Source organism: Erpetoichthys calabaricus, chromosome 2 (genome assembly GCF_900747795.2).
Source record: "Erpetoichthys calabaricus chromosome 2, fErpCal1.3, whole genome shotgun sequence".
Lineage (NCBI taxonomy): Eukaryota > Metazoa > Chordata > Cladistia > Polypteriformes > Polypteridae > Erpetoichthys > Erpetoichthys calabaricus.
In genome coordinates, this window is record NC_041395.2 from 112,439,278 (window position 1) to 112,445,277 (window position 6,000).

The 6,000-nt window shown below is 39.4% G+C and overlaps 1 protein-coding gene across 4 annotated transcripts in view; it reads right to left on the reverse strand.

Annotated features, from left to right (window-relative positions):
• The window catches only part of LOC114646265 (calcium-binding protein 39), an 81,086-nt gene extending 75,403 nt beyond the window's left edge, over window positions 1-5,683 (reverse strand). The window contains exon 1 of one of the 4 annotated variants that reach the window (XM_051923543.1): window positions 5,446-5,683. The gene's annotated coding sequence lies outside the window, so the exon portion shown is untranslated. The remainder of the gene's footprint in view (window positions 1-5,445) is intronic. The other 3 variants (XM_028794382.2, XM_051923545.1, XM_028794383.2) reach the window with 3 other exon arrangements.
• Window positions 5,684-6,000: the final 317 nt, after the last annotated feature.

The window sequence follows — 6,000 nt, forward strand, 5'->3', positions numbered from 1 at the left end:
GCTAATCAACCTCATACAATTACAATACTGAAGAATTTCAGTGGCTGGTAGGGCAGCTTCTCACGTGATGCATCCAGACACCAACACCTGCACTTGAGGAGTGAAGTTCTAAAATGCAATCTGTACTGCAATAAAGCTCCTTCATTCCGCACACTGTGGATGGCAAAATTGTAAGATGCCAGTATCTGAGCGTGTAGCCGCTATGACCTGGCACATGTAATGTCACAATTGCCATTACAATGAAGAGCACAGTCCTTATGAAACACGGAGGCATACACAAGTTAAGTTTCCAACAAGCCAACCACCACGTACAGCACTAGAGAATTATCTGGTCAATGCTACTTTGTCTCAAAATAAATGAATCATGGGTTGAACTGGTCCACGGAGTCACGACAATGTGCTAGGTCAATATGGTTACCTGCTCAGACACTTGCATCTTACACTTTTCTCCAAACCCAGAGTGTGGAGGAGAGGAGCTTCAATGCAGTGCAAATTACATCATAGGACTTCTCGCCACGAGTGCAGGTGTTGGTGTCTGGATATGTCAATCTCATCTTGGCATCACAGATGTCTTGTGCGTTAGTGAAATGTAACTGCTTATGGTTAACAAAAGCAGTTTTATTCTCACCAAGTGCTCATATTACAATACGAGTGTGGTCAATAGCCCGATTATATTAGGAGAACTGGGGACTGATCCAAATTTCCTTTTGATGTTTGCATCTACAACCAAATAATACGGAAACTGAATGTAACATTTCGTCAGTCGTTTATGGCAGCACAGAAGGCATGATGGAGCAGAAGCTTAGCAGAGATACCCTGACATGTCGGCCAGCTCCTCTGGCAGGTGTCTGTTGCCAGAAAGCCAACCATTGTTAAAACCTGGAAATGATCAGGTGTAGAGCAGGTTCAGGTAGTCTGTCTCTCAAATGCTGGCACCAACCCATACTGTAGTTCCAAGAGAATGAACCTTGAAAATCTAAAAATCAGCTCATAAGCCAGTCATCATGATGAGCAAAAAAAAAAAAAACCTGCCAGTCCCTAAAAGCTTGTTTCCTTCATATATGACCATTTGCATAGTCTCCAAGCAATGCCAAACAAGCCATGTTGAGTCAAACCATTAGGCTATAAATAACCTATAGTGTATGAAGTTTATAAATTTTCTATACACAGGTATTGAAGCACACCAGTGTTTTTACTGTTCTTTGGTATCTAATCGTTAGAAGTGACAATAAGTAGGCAATATAAACTGATGGGAAAAAAAAAAGTTATTTAGTGCAAATATTCAGCCCTCTTAAATGGGAACTAAGAATCTGTACAACATATTCTTCACTTTTGAGGTTTAATATGTTTGTCCTGTCAACACACATTATAACAGCGGCTTGGTGATATGAATTATTATATGTGTCAGTCATCATTTAGCTGGTTTATCTGCATTTCTCTTTTTGATCAGGGGTGTTGTCATTTCCCAGTTTCCTTAAAAAACTGCATATGGATGGGACAGAGTTGTCAAAACTATGCACAGGATTTTCCAGCAAGTTGTCTTTTGAGCTAGAAATCTCTTTCAGCCCTGACCCCTTTTGCAATAAGCTGCTGCTTCATCACCTGAGGCCACAGGTTCAACACGCCCTCGACCCTCTGCAGTATGCATATCAGGAGAAGGTGGGAGCAGAGGATGCCATCATCTATATGCTACACCGATCCCTCTCCCACTTGGACAGAGGCAGTGGTGCTGTAAGAATTATGTTTCTAGACTTCTCTAGCGCCTTCAACACAATCCAACCTCTGCTCCTTAGGGACAAGCTGACAGAGATGGGAGTAGATTCATACCTGGTGGCATGGATCATGGACTATCTTAAAGACAGACCTCAGTATGTGCGTCTTGGGAACTGCACATCTGACATTGTGGTCAGCAACACAGGAGTGCCACAGGGGACTGTACTTTCTCCGGTCCTGTTCAGCCTATATACATCGGACTTCCAATACAACTCAGAGTCCTGCCACCTGCAAAAGTTCGTTGATGACACTGCTATCGTGGGCTGCATCAGGAGTGGGCAGAAGGAGGAGTATATGGACCTAATCAATGACTTTGTTAAATGGTACAACTCAAACCACTTACACCTGAACCAAGGAGCTGGTGGTGGATTTTAGGAGGCCCAGACCCCTCATGGACCCCGTGATCATCAGAGGTGACTGTGTGCAGATGGTGCAGACCTATAAATACCTGGGAGTGCAGCTGGATGATAAATTAGACTGGACTGCCAATACTGATGATCTGTGTAAGAAAGGACAGAGCCGGTTATACTTCCTTAGAAGGCTGGCGTCCTTCAACATCTGCAATAAGATGCTGCAGATGTTCTATCAGATGGTTGTGGCGAGTGCCCTCTTCTACGCGGTGGTGTGCTGGGGAGGCAGCATTAAGAAGAAAGACACCTCACGCCTGGACAAACTGGTGAGGAAGGCAGGCTCTATTGTTGGCATGGAGCTGGACAGTTTAACATCTGTGGCAGAGCGACGGGCACTAAGCAGGCTCCTATCAATTATGGAGAATCCACTGCATCCACTAAACAGTGTCATCGCCAGACAGAAGAGCAGCTTCAACAACAGACTGCTGCCACTGTCCTGCTCCACTGACAGACTGAGAAGATCGTTCCTCTCCCAAACAATGCGACTCTTCAATTCCACCCGGGAGGGTAAACGTTAACATTATAAAAAGTTATTATCTGTTTTTACCTGCATTATTATCAATCTTTAATTTAATATTGTTTTTTTGTATCAGTATGCTGCTGCTGGAGAATGTGAATTTCCCCTTGGGATTAATAAAGTATCTATCTATAACCGCTTTTTGTAAATCTGCATTTTCAAAATTAACAAGTCTGAAGACAAAGGTTAAAAATTAATTGGATATGAGGAACGATATGTGCCTGGCACTGTCCAAGACTCTCCCTCAAATTTTCATCCTTACTGACCAAAGGTAGAAACAATCATCTCATTAAAGCAGCCCTGAAGAACTTTTAAAATTTAATCACTTTTTTTTAATGCATTAGGGAAAAAAGATTGCTAAAAATAAAATCAGTTATCATAAAAGGGTAAGTTCTGTATTTTTTAAGTCAAAGATATTTCTGTACAGTCAGGGTGTATATTAATTTGCTAAATGAAACTGTGTTCTAAAATGAAGCAGATTTTATAACTTTTAAAAAATACACAGCCTGCTCTTGTGTTTTATAATGGAGTTAATAGGTATTGAAGTCCCAATGTGGAGAAAAAAAAACTTTAAATTGGATATATTCTGTAATTTATAAAGTAGAAAAGTTTCAATAAAATAAAAGACTTGTGTGTTTATGAGGCATGCTTGTGACAAACATAGTAAACTGAAAACAAATTTTATCACATCAAGGCTGTAATAGACTAAGAACTAGAATAACTGATTATATTTAAATCTCATTCAATGTTACATTAACAAAACGTTTTAATAAAGTCTGGATCAGGAAAGGACATGTGTTAAAACCAGATTCTGCATGATTACACAGTCTGAGAAAAGAAGAATTAATCAATTTGAATGAAAGACTACACTTTGGACACTATTGCCTCTTTTGTATTTTTTTTTTTTTTAAGTCCTTTCGATATGCTGTAGCTGTGGAAAAAAATAAGCATGGGTTGGTTGTATTCCGTGTTCTTGATGACAACTTGAGCTGTTAAAGGTTTCAGTACAACCAAATAAGCTGCCCTTTACAACAACTGCTGCATAGTCCAACTGATTTCAAGAAAAGAACCGAAGGCAATAATTGCAAACTTATGTTCCTGAGAATACAGTATGCATGCTTAGGCCACTGTGCTTTTAATGAGCATATAGCAATTGGCTTACAAGTAATAATGAAAGTTTCAAGGCACAGTAACTCACAAAAGAATCAGTTCTTTTCCATTTTTGAATTGTAAGTAATGTCGAGCTGCATGCTTTAATTAAAAAGAAGACTACAATGGCATCTGCACACATTAGAAAAAACAAAAGCTTGAAAGCTGACCAACATATACAACATAAATACTGGCTGTTATATAAGACAGACTACTAAAAGAACAAGTTTCAATTAAAATCTTAATGTTTTATGGTTCAATTAGTTCTTCTGATGAAGTGAATGCGCAAAGAAACAGAAGTATAAATATTACTGTACATTTAAGAGTAATTGACCTGTCAAGGCTTTGAAATATTTTATATCTACAGTATATCCATACATACACCACATATAATAGATAGATATCTAATAGATAAGAAGTTTCAAAATACTGACAAGCTGTTACAACAGGTTAAGATTTTACATAAATTATTTGGTTACTTACTGCAGTAGACACTTTTAAAATACATAGGTACTGGTCTGAATTGTTTAAATTTCTGAGGCATTATTGGGACAACTTCTAAATTACTTTGGTTCTATAGTACAGTTATCTGTATTCATTGCATTAGGGTTTCACAAGTTTGACTGCTCGGTCTTTTAACATTTCTACGCATATTATTGCCATATTAGACATACAGACAAAGCAATGACAGCTTGATTTGAATGCATCCCTGGCCACCGCAGACCAATCAATGGCTTCAATGTTATGGAATCTCTGCACAGTGATAACGTTGTAGTGAATAGCTGTGATCGGCTGCAATCAAAATTCAGCAGGTGTAAAAGGAAACTGCAGTTTTTGAATGACGTGCGAGATTAAGGAGAATCAACAATTTAAACAAGCATTAAACCCCTCACTGCGATTTAAAAAAATCTGGAAAAAACAACAAAAAAAATGTTTAATTCGTTTGCCAAATATAGAATGGGTCACAACAGCGGGCACAATACTCTGTAGTAGACAGATTTGATGTGCAAGAGTATCCTTAAACGTTGCGGCCGAAATGAAGCTTTCCTGTCATCTACGTGCTCTGTTTCCCGGATATACAAACCTTTATTCACCCTTCTCTTTTTAAGGCGCTAAACATAAATCGACTGAAAGAGAAAGACAGTGTTGGTGCACACAAACATCACGTAGGCCGCGAGTCATGAAGGGTGGGTACTTCAGGTTTTTCAGGCATGTTTGTGCCAATTCACTTTTGTTCACGCATAAACAAATAAGATGAAAATGCACATGTTGTTACATGCAGCTTCCGCGCGTTTACGCGTTTTTTATTTCTTTGGTATATTCAGCTTTAAATTAAAAAAAAGCTGTCTATACTTTTATTTAATGGAAATGTGACCTATACATGAATAGTGACACCCATTTACCAGTCATAGGAAAAAAGCAACGTCAGGCCTAGAAAACTGTAGGGAAAGAAGCAAATGCAAAAAAATAAAATAAAAATCATACACATAAAAACTTGCCTCTGTTTTATTATGCAGATACCCATAATAAAGCCGACGGGAAACAAGCAGACTCGTTTTTAGTTGATATAACAGAAAGCGCGACGTGGTGCTTTACCTGAAAAGAAGCCTCTCGGCCGTATGCGTTTAAAAGGCCCTCCTGTTCTCGCTCCGTGGCTGTGTCTTTCCTCTCTTTCTCAATGTGTTCTCCTCACTTTGCTGCGTGCGCTTGCTCTGTTTCCGCCGGGGTGACTTTTTAGCAAACCATCCGGCCGACTCTCTGCTGCCCACAGCCGTCCGCCGCTGTCATAGCAACAAGGCGCGCGAAGCCAACAGGAATCCCTGCCAAAACGGTTATTTAAATCTCATGAGATTTATGCCGTGGGCCCCTGGATCTATCTATCTATCTATCTATCTATCTATCTATCTATCTATCTATCTATCTATCTATCTATCAAAAACCCTCATTAACCAAACCCCATGTTTAGGCATATACTGTATCTTGCTCTTGACTTAATAATCATTGAAGTTGGACATGCATCGAGGCTTCCCAAATAACGAATGGAACAGTCGATCCTGCAATTTTGCTCCTATTTTTCTGCATTCTTCACACCGGTCTTAGTCAGTTGCTGAACTGTATGGTCATGGACTTTCCAGTTTCATATCCATTTAG